At 30.9% G+C, this 16970-nt stretch overlaps 1 long non-coding RNA gene and 3 other non-coding genes across 4 annotated transcripts; 3 read left to right on the forward strand and 1 right to left on the reverse strand.

The window, feature by feature from the left end:
- Window positions 1-9272: 9272 nt before the first annotated feature.
- On the reverse strand, window positions 9273-12366 carry LOC114174302 (uncharacterized). The gene is made up of 3 exons (XR_003602676.2): window positions 12155-12366; window positions 11971-12037; window positions 9273-9772 (listed from the first exon to the last, which is right to left on the reverse strand). It is a non-coding gene; the product is annotated as an uncharacterized LOC114174302 (long non-coding RNA).
- Window positions 10419-10613, forward strand: LOC114174750 (U2 spliceosomal RNA). The gene has a single exon (XR_003602713.1). It is a non-coding gene; the product is annotated as a U2 spliceosomal RNA (small nuclear RNA).
- An 800-nt stretch (window positions 12367-13166) lies between the features above and the next one.
- LOC114174748 (U2 spliceosomal RNA) lies at window positions 13167-13361 on the forward strand. Its single transcript, XR_003602711.2, has one exon. It is a non-coding gene; the product is annotated as a U2 spliceosomal RNA (small nuclear RNA).
- A 3026-nt stretch (window positions 13362-16387) lies between these two features.
- Window positions 16388-16582, forward strand: LOC114174749 (U2 spliceosomal RNA). Its single transcript, XR_003602712.2, has one exon. It is a non-coding gene; the product is annotated as a U2 spliceosomal RNA (small nuclear RNA).
- Window positions 16583-16970: the final 388 nt, after the last annotated feature.

Here is a 16970-nt window from a genome sequence, read left to right on the forward strand (position 1 = left end):
AAATCACCTTTCTCATTCATTGCTTCTTCCTCCGATTTCAACTGTGTCTTGATCTTGGTTTAAATGATTCTGAAGGGTTTGTTTCGTGATAATACGTTTTTAGGAATATTATTAATGGAGATGTTATTTTTGAAATTAAATTAAAAAGTGTTTGGTTAGATTTTAACATTCCTAATAATTTTAAATAATTGTTGTTGCAGAGTATTTTAATTAGAAGTATTTAGCATACGAAGTTTAAAAGTTTGCTTTTGCTGTTTGTTGCAGCTTCACAGTCAAAATTCGGAAATAGTCAACAGAGATCTTGGATTTTAGAGTATCCAAGAGTAGTTGCATTATTTTATTTTATTTTTGCTAGCATTTCAATATCAGATAATAATACCTATAAATTTTATTTTGTGTAGTTCAGTTGAATAGTAAATTTATGAATAGGTGAATCTCACCTCATACATATATATAATAAAAAATATCATTTATCTAATAATTTTATTGTAAAAGATAACTTTATGTCTACCTTATCATAAAAGTATTATTGATGTATATATAATAAATTGTCATTTTTAATACAGATGATAAATGAATCTATCTTTTTGTTTAAATTTATCTTTATTTAACGTAAAATTCTTGTGTTAATTTGTAAAACTTTAAAAAATGGCGTTTTAAAAATATTGTGGTTTAAAAATAGTGAAACTCGATTATTTTAATATTAAAAAGTTTTAGTATAAATAGAATTGTTATAAACGAGTTTTACTATTTTAAAACATACCATTTTTCTAGAAATCACTTCACTAGAGCTCTATGACTTCTCTCTAGAGATTATGTCTCTCTGGTCGTCTGGTTGAAGAACTAAGACCGTAGGATTGATCCTCTCGGCGAACTCTTCAAATTAGACCGATCAGTTTATCCGTTTGCGTAAGTTGAGTTTTCGCTCTCTTTTTAGTCTTTTACTGTTTCCTGTTGCATGCGAGCTCTCTTCCACTTGCATGCGACGTTTTAATCATCAGTACGAGTCTTTGTTGATCAGTGATCATAACGGTATGTCTTGATCATTCTTGTGATGTTTCTATATGTAGATAGAACATCCTGTGGAGTTAGAGACGTTGACGCTTTTAAGGCGTTGATGTTTATAAAGTTGTTTGAGTAGGATAACAGATAAGGAAAGCTGATAATTGACTTTATTTAGAGAGTTCAATGAATATAATTCTGTGTAGTTAGAATTGACTGCTTGATTTGCTGTGAATTGTGAACTAGTTGATGCTTTGTATAAGTGGAATTGTGAATCCATTGTATGAGTTGAGGTTGAATTGGAAAATGAACACTTGAATAATAACTCTAATTGGTATCATCTCACTTTGCTTGAAAACCATTTTGAAAACTAGACAACACTGCCATGGAGGTGCCAATTTAGGTTATGAAATCAAGTCAAACATCTTCCAACGAAAACCAGAATCTGTGTTGTTTTCTGGTGTGAGGCTGAGCCTTGAAAAATGCGAGAAGATTAGCGCTGAACGCCAGCCCAGAGTGCCTAGCATTGAAAAATGCGAGAAGAATGGGGCTGAGCGTCAGCCGAGCGGTGCCCCAGCGCTGGGACCCCTACAGGTCTGAAACGAAATTTTAATGCTGAGGCTGAGCTGCCAGATTTCATGTGTTTGTTGTTTTGATGTGTTTCATTGCATTAACTGATCTAAAATGAATTATTTTGACTGTCTTGGTATGCTTTGAGTGTGATTGGGTGAATATGGATCTGTTGTATGTGAATTATGGAGGAATTTCGTGGAGATGTGTTTTGGTTGGTATCCTGACGCTCCAATAACCATTAAGGCTCATATAAAGTATAATAGATTATGTCGTGAGGAGTAGCAGGAGGTCTTAGCCACTGGACTCGATCAAGTCTTTGGCGCGAATGAGACTTACCTGGTGTGATGATTAGGTGATAACCCCTTGAGGCCAAACTCTACAGAGTTTGGGAATCATACACGGTGCAAGCCACCAAGAGACCCGATGTTAATTGCATATATCCGGATAATTGAGTCTAAAGTTGAATGACGTGTGAGTATCAGAATGTTCCTGTGTGAATTTGTGATAATTGATTATTATTATTATGCTCTTTCTCTAATGTAACCTTCTTTAAATTATTATTAGCTTACCCTTACTTTTTGTGTTTTTGTCTCGTGTTGTATGTTTCCTTTTGTGATGATCACCTTAATGGTGGGAGCAAATGTGGTTGCAATATCAGAGGCACTTCTGGAGGATGAGGAACCATCGTTTTAGGTGGGAGCTTTAGTTGTGGTCAGTTTGGGTGTATTTTTATTAGTTTAGTGTAAGTATATAAGTGATATATTTTTATAGTCATATCTTTTGTAAGACTGTATTAATATAGTGTGTACAATGAATTATCTGTTTTGGAGCTATGATGAAACTCCATATTTTTATTAGTCTTAAGCTACTAAAAATTGGGATGTTACATAATTAAGTGCGATATGGATAATATTTAATTTTTTAAAATTAGATATAAATATGAACAATATACAATTTTTAAATTAAATATGAAGATGAAATGAATATATATGTTTCTCATCTTTAATTACCAAAATAACTTTAATTTATTAGGTAATTTAAAATTTTATATTATTAATTTTCTGTAATCATTATACAATAATTTTTAAGACATATTTAAACATTTATATTCTCTTTTACAATAATTTAAGATTTATCGGTTATTATTAAATATTATTATTTAATAATTATATTGGATCCTAATTAGTATATACATTATCACTAACTTCATCATTACATAAACAATAACAAGAATACCTCTTAAACATACAAATATTAAAATATGTACATTTATTTATACCTATATTTTTTTCCCATATTTATTTGTCAAATTTATCCTTGAAATAACTTTTTCTTAAAATAAAAATAATTAATTTATCAATTTGACCTTTTCATTCTAATTTTATCACTTTTTTTAAATTTAATCATTTTTTAAAATATTAAACTACCAATAAAAAAATAAAAAATATTTATAATAAATTTATAAACATTATTTATATTTAATCTCTTAATAATAATAATAACAATAATAATAATTTATTATCATAAAAAAAATGAAAACACATGTTACGTGCATGTATTTTGATTAGTTTTATATAAAAGTTTTTTAAAGATAACCTAATTTAACATAACCAACAAATTCGAAAAGTAGATAATTAAAATATATATATTTATATTTCACAAAAATACAACTAAAGAAAACTCCGCAAATTTATTGTTGCTTCTCACTGTCATAAGTAAAATCTTCTACTCACGTATAATATATGATCATATTGGGTGGAGATCATAATATCACAAAAATAAAGGGTAAGTTAGTAAAAATTTGTTTGTGTTTTGCAATAATTGCATGACTTGATGTGAATCTAGGTGAGCATGCTAATGCTTAGAGACAGAGCATGACAGATTATGAGAAATTTACTCTGTTTCATTTTCAGACATTTTGTAATCAATTTTTATGAGGTTTTTCTCTACCATGGACTTGTAATAAAGATGGCGCAATATAATTGAAATATAGCGATATAAATTTTAAATTTTCCTGTACTTAGAAACCTTATTTTTAATATGGAGAATGCTAACCAGTACCCTAAGGGCATTAGTTAAGGAATAATAAATGTGCTTTTATATCATTTTTACATTGAAAGCTGAAATAATTAAATACAGTAATTAAAATAGTATAAATGCACATAATAAATTTGATAAAGACAAAAATACCCTTTTAAATGTGTAGACAATAATTTACTGTTATAAAACAAGATTTTGAAATTTTTAAGGTCTCTACTAAAAAGAAAAAAAAATCAATTAAGTCTTAAATTGACACTTTAATTATTCCTTTTTTGTAACATTTTTATATGTTTAACACTATTTTTTTTGTTGGTTTTTCTGTTAATTTATATTTTCTTATGTTATTTTTTTTAAGTTTTAGATGTTTAACACAATTTTTTTGTTGGTTTTTTGTTAATTTAAATTTTCTTATATCTAATTTTTAGCAACATTAAAATATAGTTATTTTATTATTTAATTAGTTTTAAATATTATTTGTGAACATTAAATAAAATATTAAATACACATGTACAATATTTATGGGCATTTTTGTCTTTTAAAAAAAATAAAGTTACATTAATGGTTATTAGGTCAGGATTTATTTAATATTACACTTATCTATGTACTTTTGTAGGATCCAATGTATATTAATTATCCTTAACCAGTGTCCTTAGGACATCAGTCAGAAAGACCCTTTTAATATTTTTTATTTTAATAAATTATATGATAATTGTATTATTAAGTAATATCTAGAGATGGCAAATAAACCCGTCCCCGTGGGTATTGCCCGAACCCGTCCCCGTTTTGACGGGAAATCCCCGCATTGACTGGGTATGGGTATGGGTATGGGGAATCCCCGACTTTTTCAGTTGGGTATGGGGATGGGTATGGGGATGTACATATACCCGCCATAATACCCGTCCCCGCCATATCTCCATTCTCGTTTAAATTATTAAAATATTCACAATTAATCAAGTAACCCCTATATATATATATTTTTTTTTTCTATTTTTTATTTCTTTTAATTATTTCATTTGTCATGAAACTCATTCTCATCTCCAATATATTTTTTATCTTATCATAACCTTTATGTAATTATGTTAAAATGATGTATGTTAATTAAAAAAAAATTATGCCTCACATTTGAATATTTATATTATTTTTTAATATTTTTATTTATTATAAATTTTTCTTTCACATGAGAATGTTTATACTCTCAATTTAAGATAATATAAAAAAAATTCTTTACTTATTATTATTATTAATTTTTGTTTAATTTGAAGAACTTTTTTGTTTCATTAAAATAATTTTCGTTATTTTTCAACCATTAATTATATGTTAATATTTGAAAAGTTTTCTTAATTCTCTAAGATATTTTTCGTCTTATCATACCTTAGTTATACATTTGATTTCCTTTGTGTGATTTTTTTCGATAGTCTCTCAAATTATTTCTAAAACACACATTTGTTAGTTTTTTAATATTTTTATTTATTTTTTTTATTTTCATCATGTAGAATAATATTTCGATATATTCTATCTAATTATTTTTTATTTTATAACTCATTATTAATCATAATGTAATTTTTTCACTTTAAATTCTGTTTGAAGTGGTTAAAATTTTATATATATATATATATATATATATATATATATATAATGATATTTAGGAATAGTATATGATAATTCACTACAAGAAAAACATGAAATGGTGACTGATTTAGTCAGTAACCCATATCAGTCACTATTTTTCGTCATTGGTGGTAGTAGTTGATTTATTGTCTGAATCAATGACTAAATTAGTGACCGATTCAATGATCGAATCTGTACTTGATTTAGTGACCAATTTAATTACTAATTTATATGTAATTTAATGACAAATTTTTTGGTCACTAATGATATTTCTATTTAATTTTAACCACTTCAAACATAATTTAATAATTAGTTCTGTAAGGTATTTTTCATTTTATCATACCTTAATTATACATTTGATTTCCTTTGTGCGATTTCTTTCGATAGTCTCTCAAATTATTTCTAAAACACACATTTGTTAGTCTTTTAATATTTTTATTTATTGTTTATTTTCATCATGTAGAATAATATTTCGATATATTCTATCTAATTATTTGTTATTTTATAACTCACTATTAATCATACTGTAATTTTTTCCACTTTAATTGTATAAATAACTTTTATTTACTACAATATAAAAATTTAATGTAATTGCTATGAATATTTTTTTGTCACTATCCAACATATATTGAAGTTCAAAAGATACAAAATCTATGTCAAAATTTTATTATTATGTTTATTATTTGTTCTTTGTGTCATTTTGATCAAGTGATGTATTATAACTTTTATTAGTGTATAAAAAAGAGATTCATTATAATTTAAAAAATTGAAGTAAACAAACATTTAAAATATATTTTAATTTGAATATTTGTTTTCCTTTTATTATTATGTTTATTATTTATTCTTTGTGTCATTTTGATCAAGTGATATATTATAACTTTTATTAGTGTATAAAAAAGATATTCATTAGAATTTAAAAAATTGAAGTAAACAAACATTTAAAATATATTTTAATTTAAATATTTGTTTTCCTTTTATATTTTTTTTGAAATATTTTTTAATTTTATCAACTAAGTTCATCAATGTTGTAGTTTGCAAATTTAACAAATGTTTTGGTTCACATGAAATTTTATTTGGTATTCTAATATAAAATGTAAACAATTATAATTTATTTTAAGGTATTTGGCATCGAAGAAAATCCTCCTAATATTGAATATTTCATAATATTATGTTTTCTTTACCGTAATTTTTTTTCTTTTATAAAAATTAATATTGAAGTAGTTAGAACACGGGTACGGGTATGGGTACGAGATTATACCCGTTACCCGGTGGGGATGGGGATGGGAAAAAAGTTTGATACCCGTTGGGTTTGGGTATGGGGATGGGGATGAATTTTTTATGCGGGGATGGGTATGGGATAGCGAAACCCGTCCCCGCCCCGCCCCGTTGCCATCCCTAGTAATATCCGTCTAAAGTGTTTCAGAACTCATTTAAATTTATTTTTGTTTTGGGGTCCAACATTTTGAAGTTGCCTCTGCTATTACAAAATTTCAAAAATTTTAATATATATGAGATTGGTCGAGTGGAGTATCTAAGTTAGTTTACTTCTTTCTTGTACAAAAACAAATCCAATTCAAGTCAAAATCAAAATAGATAACACCATTACACTAGTTTGTTAACGTATACTCAAATCCACACATTTTACTAAATATTGTTTCTCTAAAATATGGTAACCAATTAAGTCTAACTTGTAAAACCAGCACAATCACTTTCAGAACTCAGTTCAATATCATATCGTATTAATCATCATCATAAAATCTAAACAAAGTATTTTAATTTTTCATTAACTTCCCTTGCTTAAAAAGTGATTATCAATCTGTGTTAAACTCTTGCAGCCTAAGAAATATTCCTATCTCTACTAGAGACCTACAATAAAGTATTCAAACAAATCCAAATTGTTAAGTTGAGAGAATTATTCTCGATTGTTCTCACTAAAGTTATGACCAAAACACTACGAAAATTAGGATTTAATAGAGTAAATACCATATTTGAAAATTCAATCGATTCAAAATTTCTCTTTAAACCTGTGCTGATTTCTAAAATAAACGGTTATAGAAGAAGAAATTAAGAGATAGGTAAAAAAGGTTTGGACGGAAGTGTGGTGCAGATTTCTTTTTATAATATTATTATATTCTTTTATTTCAAACATGTCACATTTATAATTATAATATTTTTAAAATTTATTATTAGAGAAAAAAATATGTATTCCTAATTACTAATGGCAAATAATAATAAATAAAATCGTTGTATCACCAGAACACATCTTACATTTGACTGATTTTACAATCATACTTATTAAAGTAATAACTGTATATATGCATATTCATTAGGAGTTGATATGTAAAAATATAGTGAATTCTGTTTTACATATTATTTTACAATTTTTTTTATTTTTATCTTTCTTCCCTCTGTTTAAACTGTAATAAATATGTACGATATTAATAATAGCATGTAATATTCTATGTTTTTTCTGATTAAAAAAAAAAAATCTATGTTGTATGTAGAGCCATGTTCAATGAATAAGAAAGTATGCGAAATAAAAACAGCAATTAATGAAGTGGGAAGGGGCATAAAGAAAATATTGAGTGAATGAGAATTAGGGGTTTATATGATAAAAGATGATTGACTTAATAGACAAAGGAGTAAATGAGCTCTGTAGCAGCATATTAATCAAATTGAACCCAAAGTCAATGCATATGAAGATGTAGGGTCTATATTCATGGATCTGGGCGTGAATAGAGTATCATGTTCCACCACCATTCCATCCTTAATTCTCAATATGTTCACACAAGGCAAAAAAAGTCTATAAAGCTAAAAGGTCCACGTAAGGAAAAGTTCATAGAGTCGCAATATCTCCAAAAGCCCGATGGGTAAGAGTTAATCTATGTGAATTGGTTTAAGATCAAGATAAAGACGTGGGTTAACTCGTCACCGTCCTTGGTTCAAGCCAACTTTGTTGGACCTTTCAAGTTGCACATGCTTTGATCAACTCTCTGTCTGAGTTGATTCAAACCGATCTTCAACATAGATGATTAAGCTTAATACTTGACTTGTGTAAACATGGTTCGAATTTTGACCTAAACTAACTCATTTTGATCTTTAACTTGGTCTGACTCGTTTTATCTTTCAGCTAAAGCCAACTTATTTTAACTTTCGACCTAGACCAACTCATTAACTTGATTATCCAAACAAAATATTTAAAAAATAAAAAAATTTAATTATAAATAATTCAAAAGTAATGTATTTTAATTCTTTGAAATTGTTCAAATCCTTTGACAAAAGGACGAAGTTCTTTGGTTCAAAAATAATGTGTCTGAACCAAGCTAATGACTACTTCTTTGACTTAGTTATTGTGTCTTTAGAGATATTGTAGGGGATAGCCTAATACTGTTACTTTCCTTATTCTAATGTTATTCTGACATAAAATAGTTATAGCACTTTGCATAGTTATATAACTAAATCAGCTACTCGTGTATATCAGATAGTAAACATGTTAAAACATTGTAGTTTAACAAAACAGCAAAGGTTTTAAAGCATTGTACTTGTCCCTTTGAACTTAACCTGTCTTGTAAGAAATTGTTGCGGATGAATTTATTTTATTTCTTTGTAAAGCTGAGTTGAGAAAACTTTGAACAAAAGTCTCTGTACTTAGTTCAAAATCAATCCGTTAAGTTGGGCTTTTGGACTTGCAAAGCTAGTTGAACGAACCAATGATGAAGAATTCATAGCAACAACACTTGTTGGAACACCGGGCTACCTTCCACCAGAGTAGGTTTTGTGCTTTCAGATCATAAGTACACTCTCTTGGTTTATTCAACACAATCAATTTTCTTGTTATCATTATATGCTTAAACCCAAGTAAACAAAAATTACACACCACTTGATTTTATTCTGACTCGATTGCTTTTTTGCTCCTTTAAGATCTGTTAAGGAGCTTCAAGTGACTATAAAAACAGATGTATTTGCATTTGGGGTGGTTCTGTCAGAGTTTATAACGGGAAAACGTGCACTCTTTCGTGACAACCAACAACCCAACAATATGAAATCAATTTCAAAAAATCATTAGTTCACTTTTATTCAGAGAAATCTTGACTTAATACTCGATCATTATGTAAAATTTTTGTGTTTGAAGAAAGCTAATAATCACTCCCTTAACATAGTTATTGTGTATCTTTAGGGATATTGTAGGGATAGCCTAACATTGTTGCTTTCCTTATTCTGATGTTATTCTGACCTCATAATTTTGTTATTTGGAACATTTCCCTTTGTAGATGGCAGAAGTAGGTCATTGGTGTTTGTGCGAAGATCCAAACGACAGGCCTGTGATGAGGGATATAGTTGTGGCATTGTCTCAGATTGTTATGTCATCCACTGAATGGGAAGCATCATTAGGTGGAGACAGCCAAGTCTTCAGTGGGGTTCTTGATGGAAGATGAACACCCTTTTCTTTTCTTTTCTTTTCTTTTCTTACTTCACAATTCTACTCTAATGCTTCTCTTTCTTGCACTCATCAAATCTCATGCTGCTACCATTTGGAGTTTATGCTCTGCTGTATATATACGTACACATTTTTAGTACAAGATTATAGACTTCTTAATGTATTCATGTATCAAAATATTGTTATTGCTAACTATTTTATGCTGAAAATAAATTCAAACACGTAACTAACGTTTTTCCCCAGCGCCTAGTCTAGACCACTGACTCTAGGGGATCGCCATTGAGTTATATAAACAATTTACAAACACAACTTTTTTCCTTTTTTTGTTGAATCCTATCATCATCAAAGTTTGAGACTTTATTATTGACTTTAAGATTTTAGAAAAAGAAATATATAAAATATGTGGAATTCTACAAGTTCATGTCAATGAAAGACATTTTTTTAGTTTTACTTAAAATACCCATACAGTCAACATAATATTTGCTATTTATTGATGAATAAGTTTGATAGTTATAATAAGATAAATATTCTTTTACTTGAGTATTGGAAATGATGAGCATGATTGGTTATGTCAAGTGAAAAAATATTCTGACTATAAGCAGTTTCAAGTTTCATGACTATCTAAATTTTAAAGCTTGATACTAGGTAGTGATGTTGGAAGCATCAGACTCAAGTTAGGAAGTCCCACACTTGTCAGAATACTGGCAAACAGTTGAAGGTTGGGATATAAAATTTAAACACTTCAAGCTTTCAAATCATACCTTTCTCGGCCTTTTGGCTAAGATCAAGTGTAGTATCTGTTCTTATCAGTTTAATATCTGATATGTGGACTATTAGTTCACACGATATTAAATTTATTTTTTTAGGGAGAGGGTCATCAAAGTAGCTTGCTACTTGGCTTCTCGAGCATCGCCTCTGTTTTGCACTTCTGCAGAGGCCTGGTGCATCCCATCCAAAATAGTTTGATTTATTTGGATTGAGGTCTACAGTACTACTATTTGTTTCTTTTATGCTGAGGTTATCCTTCCTAACTCAACTATGTAGGATAAATAATTTGACCTTGAAGATTACAAAAAAATTATGTCTTTTTATCAGCTTAGGATGTAAAAGTTAAACACTAATGTTTTAAAGAAAGAGGTTATCCTTCCTAACTCAACTATGTAGGATAAATAATTTGACCTTGAAGATTACAAAAAAATTATGTCTTTTTATCAGCTTAGGATGTAAAAGTTAAACACTAATGTTTTAAAGAAAGTGTACATGGAGAGGACCATCAAAGTAGAGCATGCTACTTGGTTTTTGGACCACCTAGCAGTTCAATTATTTAGTCTTATTTCTGATGATTTTAATTGGTTGTATAACATCCTATTTAATAGTTTTTACACTACCCATTTAATAGTTTTTACACTACTAAACAAAATATTATATCATGATCAAACAAAGCAGATAGTGGGAAGAAACATATGAATCACTAACTATATGTACAGGCTATACCCGCATGAGCCAGAACTACTACTAAATAATTTTGCTCACACTAATAGTATCATTGCAAAAGGAAAACAAACATAGATAAGAAGGGGAAGTTAACTTTATTAAGAGGAATCATGCAATTCAAACTATGAATATCAGTCAATTTGGTTCACAATCATCAGAATTACTTGAATATCATCACAACATAGACATTGGATCTCTTGGTGGCATACACATGTGACGGTCCCCAAACTCTGCAGAGTTTGGGCGCAAGGGGTTATCACCCGACCACTCCCAAGTAAGTTCCCTTCGCGTCTAAGACTTGATCAAGTCCAAAGACTAGGATCTCTTGCTACTCCTCACGACATAATTTCATCCATTAAAACAGAGAATCAAACACTCAACTACAGTGGTTCTCGCTCAAGCTAGAAGATCTAGCCCAAGCGAGTGGCCATCTCGCTTAGGCGCGTCATTCTTGTCTGAGCGAGACCCCAATAGTGGGCAAGTTAAAAAATCTGGGCGAACTCTCGCTCAGGCTAAGCTGTCTCGCTTAGACGAGAGTGTCTCTCGCTCAAGAGAAATCAACTCGCCTAGGCAAGACTTCGCGCAGGAACAAGGGTGGGTTTTCTAGTGTTTTCGCTCAGGCGAGAGCCTCTCGCCTAGGCGAAAATACCAGATTTCCAATCTGTTTCCACATGCAGGAGCCCAGAATCTTTGCACAATTCAAACACACATCCAATTATGCAGTTCAAACATCAATTCAACACTCAAACATGCAATCCAGAGCCATCAGAACAAATTTTCATACGAATTTTAAGAAAAAGGTTAGCTTCCCTTACCTTTTTCTTATTTTAAACTTTGGCAAGATACCACCTCAACAGTGAGGGCACAAAACCTCAATTCAACCTAGAGAATTTCGTTATTATAACACAGGGAGAGGAAAAACACCCGATTAATCCCAGAATAGAGGTAGAATTTCGAATTCAAAGTCAAACAGGATCAAACATGGGAGGATTGACTTACTTTGAAGAAGGAAGTTGGAAGTGGAATCAACTGGAAGCTCTGCAGGTGTTTCCTTTCCACAATCTGATTGCAAAAGAAGAAGGATCAGAATTATGGAGGTAGTAGAGGGGTTATGAGGAGGAGAACTTGAGAGAAAACTGGTGGGGTAGTGAGGAGTGCTTTGTTGAGTGTGAGGTGAGCTGGTGCACTTAGGCTTAGGAAAAATCAGAGAAAAAGAAAAAAAAAAGGGGCTTCACAGGTTCGTTGCTTATAATATTTTGTAAAATACAATTACTACAGCCCGAGTTTGCTAAATATGGTTGAAGTATATTTCATTGGTTAATAGATTACTTGTTTCTTTGGGACTGTCATAAGATAGAAGAGTTTCATAATTACCTTATCAACTGGATTTGTCTATACTATTAGTATGTTCAATGCTGAAATTATCCTTCCTCATCCAACAAACTAAGGACGACATTTTGCCTTTGAAGTTTGTTTGCAAAAAAATTATGTATTTTTCATTTGTTCTTTGATGATGATTAGTCTTCTCTTCTGATCAGCCAAGACTTCTAAAGGCCCAGGTTGTAAGTTAGATTAGTCTTGGTCTTGGTTTTTTTCCCACAAGGGATCAGTGATGAGCTTGATAAAGTTACCCTCATATTTATTTGAGGCTCCTGTTACAAATCAGGTTTCATTCTTGAAGCTGAACATAGTCTTGGTCTTGGTTTTTTTCCATTAACGCTTTAGCATACATATCATTTAAGAAATACTTAGTTAAACCTTAATTAGGCATGAACCCGTCTTGGAGAAGGATGAACATGGTTGGTAATATCAAGTAAAATATATTTCCAATGACTGTAATTAGGTTCAAGTTTCATCATATATCAATTGCCGTTCTAAATTTTAAAATCTGTTCATCTCAGGAAACCATGTTGGGAACATTACTCAAGATATGAAGTCCCACATTTGTCAGAACACTGACAGGTATCTGAAGGTTGAGATATAAATTTTGAACACTTATACTTTTTAAAGCATACCTTTTTCGGCCTTTTGGCTAAGATCAAGTGTAGTATCTGTTCTTATCAGTTTAATATCTGATACGTGGTCTATTAGTCCACATGATATTAAATTATTTTATTGAGGGAGAGGACCATCAAAGTAGCTTGCTACTTGGTTTCTCGAGCATCTCCTTTGTTTTGCACTGATACAAAGGTTTGGTGCATCCCACCCAAAACAGTTTGGATTATTTGGTCTGATTTCTGATGGCTTAAGCTCAATTATTTGGTTTGATTTTTTATTTTTGATGGATTAAGTTATTTATTTGATTTGTTTTCAGATTGTTTTGCGCATCTGCAATGACCTTGTGCATAAATTTTCATCTGATTTGAGACTAGTCATTTTGTGAACAATGGTCTCTCCCATTGAGACTTATAATTGCTAAACTACATTTACTGTTTGAGTTGAAACTAGCAATGGTCTCTCCCATTGGGACTTACTTGCTAAGTTATGTTATGGCCTCTTCTAAGAATCCTATTGAAGACAGAACTTGTGAGCAACATATTCACCTCTCTTTTTAATATTTAAATATTTTTTATTTTTAGTTCCTTACCAAGAATCATGATGGTTTAACATTTAATTTTATACCCATATTTTTCAACATGTTCAATAATACTCAAATCAATGTCTATAATCTTACAAAGTTATCAGAAGACTAATGGAAAAATTTTATACATTCTAACGATAAATAATTACATTAATATCTTCTATACTTATGCATTGGATGCAAACTAAACGCCCAAGATTTCTTTACTAATCACTCATAAGATAGTATGATGCTATTTCTCACTGAATTTTATGGTAATATTTAATTTATACTTTTCTTCGTTTAACATTCTCAGTTGTACTCAATATAAAACTTAAATTAGCATTTAAATTGAATTTCTAACAGAACATAATATCCTTGAATTTTTTACTGTAAAGTTGACTATTCTAACCAGAATAAAGCTCGGGCTGTTTCTGGGTTTCAACAAAGACAGGATAAAGCTTAACAGCATGTTCACTGCACTCAAGGCCACACTTGATGATGCTGAGGAGAAACAATTCTGAAATGAAGCTATCAAGGATTGGCTGAGAATGTTAAAAGATACGACTTCTGAGATGCATAACATCTTGGACCAGGTGAGAAACTCTCACTGATCATCTTGGATAATGAAAAGAACATGTGAGATATTGAAAGACATTGCTGAAGAAAGAAATGATTTTCATTTGAGTGAGACTGTTCCATAGAGAAGTGGAGCCAAACCAGTTTATTCCTCACAGAAACCACAAATCTATGGAAGAGGAAAAGATATAAAAAAAGTTTGTAGACTTTTTTATTAGTGATACTGATGCATCTTATTATGAGGATTTAGCAGTCCATTAAAAGAAAAAGATATACAAAAAAAATTCAGATTTCACTTTGAAGAGAATGACAAAAGCTACGATTGGAGCGGTACCCAAGAATGTTAGGAATGGAAGTACGAGTCTAACCACCACATCATCATTTTAGACAATACAAGATTTGAAATTCTTTCATTTTTTGTTTAACAGTAATCATTTTAATTGATGACATACATTAAACGAAGGATAGGAACTAGGGATGGCAATTAGGGCCTGGCCCGCGGGCCCGGCCTGCAGGCCCGCAAAAAAATGCGGGGCGGGCCAGGATATTGAGCCCGCAGGCCCGCACGGGCTAGCCCGCGGCCCGCACGGGCCGGCCCGCAAGCCCGCATAAAATTAAAAAAAAAAAAAACTTGTACTTGTGTATATTAATTACTTCTTTTATGGACTCTTGCATTAATATTTCAAATTCTTGTATAATTGGAAAAGACAAGTATTATGTAATTTTTAATGTGCTAAAATTTAAAGAATACATTGTGTATGTCATAGTATGAATATGATGAAAATGTTGAATTATCAATTTATCATCTAATTCCCCAAAGTCTTTACTTAATTTTGTGAACTTCTTAAAGTTTCCCAATTTTTAAACATTGAAAGTTTTATCATAAAAAAAATAAATAAATTAAAAAATTAAAAAAAAAAAAAAGCGGGCCGGCACGCGGGCCCGCGGGCCAACGTGTATGCGAGGCGGGCCAGAGTATGCGGCCCGCATAAAATGTGCGGGGCGGGACGGGCCGGCCCGCGATATGCGGGCCTTATGCGGGATGAGCCTAAACGGGGCGGGCCGGCCCGCATTGCCACCCCTAATAGGAACGATATGCAAATTTCAGATTTTCATCAAGTCTGCATTACTGCACAATGTGTTTTATTCAAAAACTGAGACATGTATTGTTTCATTTAATCAGAACTCCGGTCACTTTGAGAGCCAATATTTAAACACTTGTCCCTTTCATTTAAGTTCAGAATGAAGTTTAATATAATAAGGTTTGTCAAATTTAAATTGCAAAGATCAGATATTTGTATTATTTGTTCCTTTGTTTATTGGACCTCATAGGATCCTTTCATCAATCTATTAAAAAGTGGACTTGTATCATTTATTACTCTCTGTATAAACAAGTTTTTTTACAGAAGTATGAAACTCACAAATGGATAAATGAATTGGTATGAAACTCACAAATGGATAAATGAATTGGTATGAAACTCATAAATGATAGTATTGATAACATCAGAATATACAATCATCCCCTTTTATTCTCTCTGCAGCAAAAAGTGTAAAATGTGGTGCATGACATTACAAATCAATGTGACAACATTATCCAAGGAGTCGAGAGTATGAGGAATGAAATATCTAAGTCAATATTGATATTTATGTAATTCTGAAGAACGGTATTCCAAAGTACACTGAAAATTTTGTAATTTGAACAAGGGTAAGTGATTTTGGGTCAAGGACACTATTCGCGAAAGCATTTTCAATTTACAATCTACCATTGTAGAAGATAACAGAAGAAAAAAGTTGTAAGTTGTAAGTGTAAATTGTGACTGATAACAGAAGAAAAAAGTTGTAAGTGTAAAGTGTGGCTAAAACTACAAATCCTGAGCTCGTCTCATGAGTTCTTCCCTATCAATGAAACGCTCAAGCAGATGTTTCTCTCGCAAAACCAAATAATCTTCAGCACTACCTAACCATTCAAATCTTAAACTCTGTTGCCTAGGAGTAGGAATTGACTTTAACAGTTGAAGTCCCACACTTGTCAGAACATTGAATGACGACTGAAGCAGCAGATATAAAATTTGAACATCTATAATGTTCAAATCATACCTTTCTCGGCCTTTTGGCTAAGATCAAGTGTAGTATCTGTTCTTATCAGTTTAATATCTGATATGTGGACTATTAGTTCACACGATATTAAATTTATTTTTTGAGGGAGAGAACCATCAAAGTAGCTTGCTACTTGGTTTCTTGAGCATCGCCTTTGTTTTGCACTGATGCAAAGGCCCGGTGCATCCCATCCAATATTAGTTTGATTATTTGGTTTAATGGGTAGAATACTATTTCCAAAGTCTCCCAGGCTTCAATGTATGGTTGAAGAATTATTTTTTGGTGTTTGTTTTCTCTATGTAGAATTTGCAGGCCCAGATGACTTTAGTTTTTTTTTTCTTTTTTATTTTCGTTTGTTGTGGTATGAGTGAAGAAGCCATCCTTGGTGTCTATGATCCTAATCAAAAAAAAACTTTCTGCAATTCATGTTAGTGGGGTATGAAGGCAGCTACAAGCCCAATAGGTATGACAGTGCATTGAGGAATCCAAACAAAGCTTACTTTGGTGGAGTTATTAAAAATACCAACGATGTGTTGAAAACTTAGGACTAAATCTCATATTGTTGAAATAACTTGCTCA

This window comes from Vigna unguiculata, chromosome 2 (assembly GCF_037176805.1).
Source record: "Vigna unguiculata cultivar grain cowpea cultivar isolate G323 ecotype 2 chromosome 2, ASM3717680v1, whole genome shotgun sequence".
Taxonomy (NCBI): domain Eukaryota; kingdom Viridiplantae; phylum Streptophyta; class Magnoliopsida; order Fabales; family Fabaceae; genus Vigna; species Vigna unguiculata.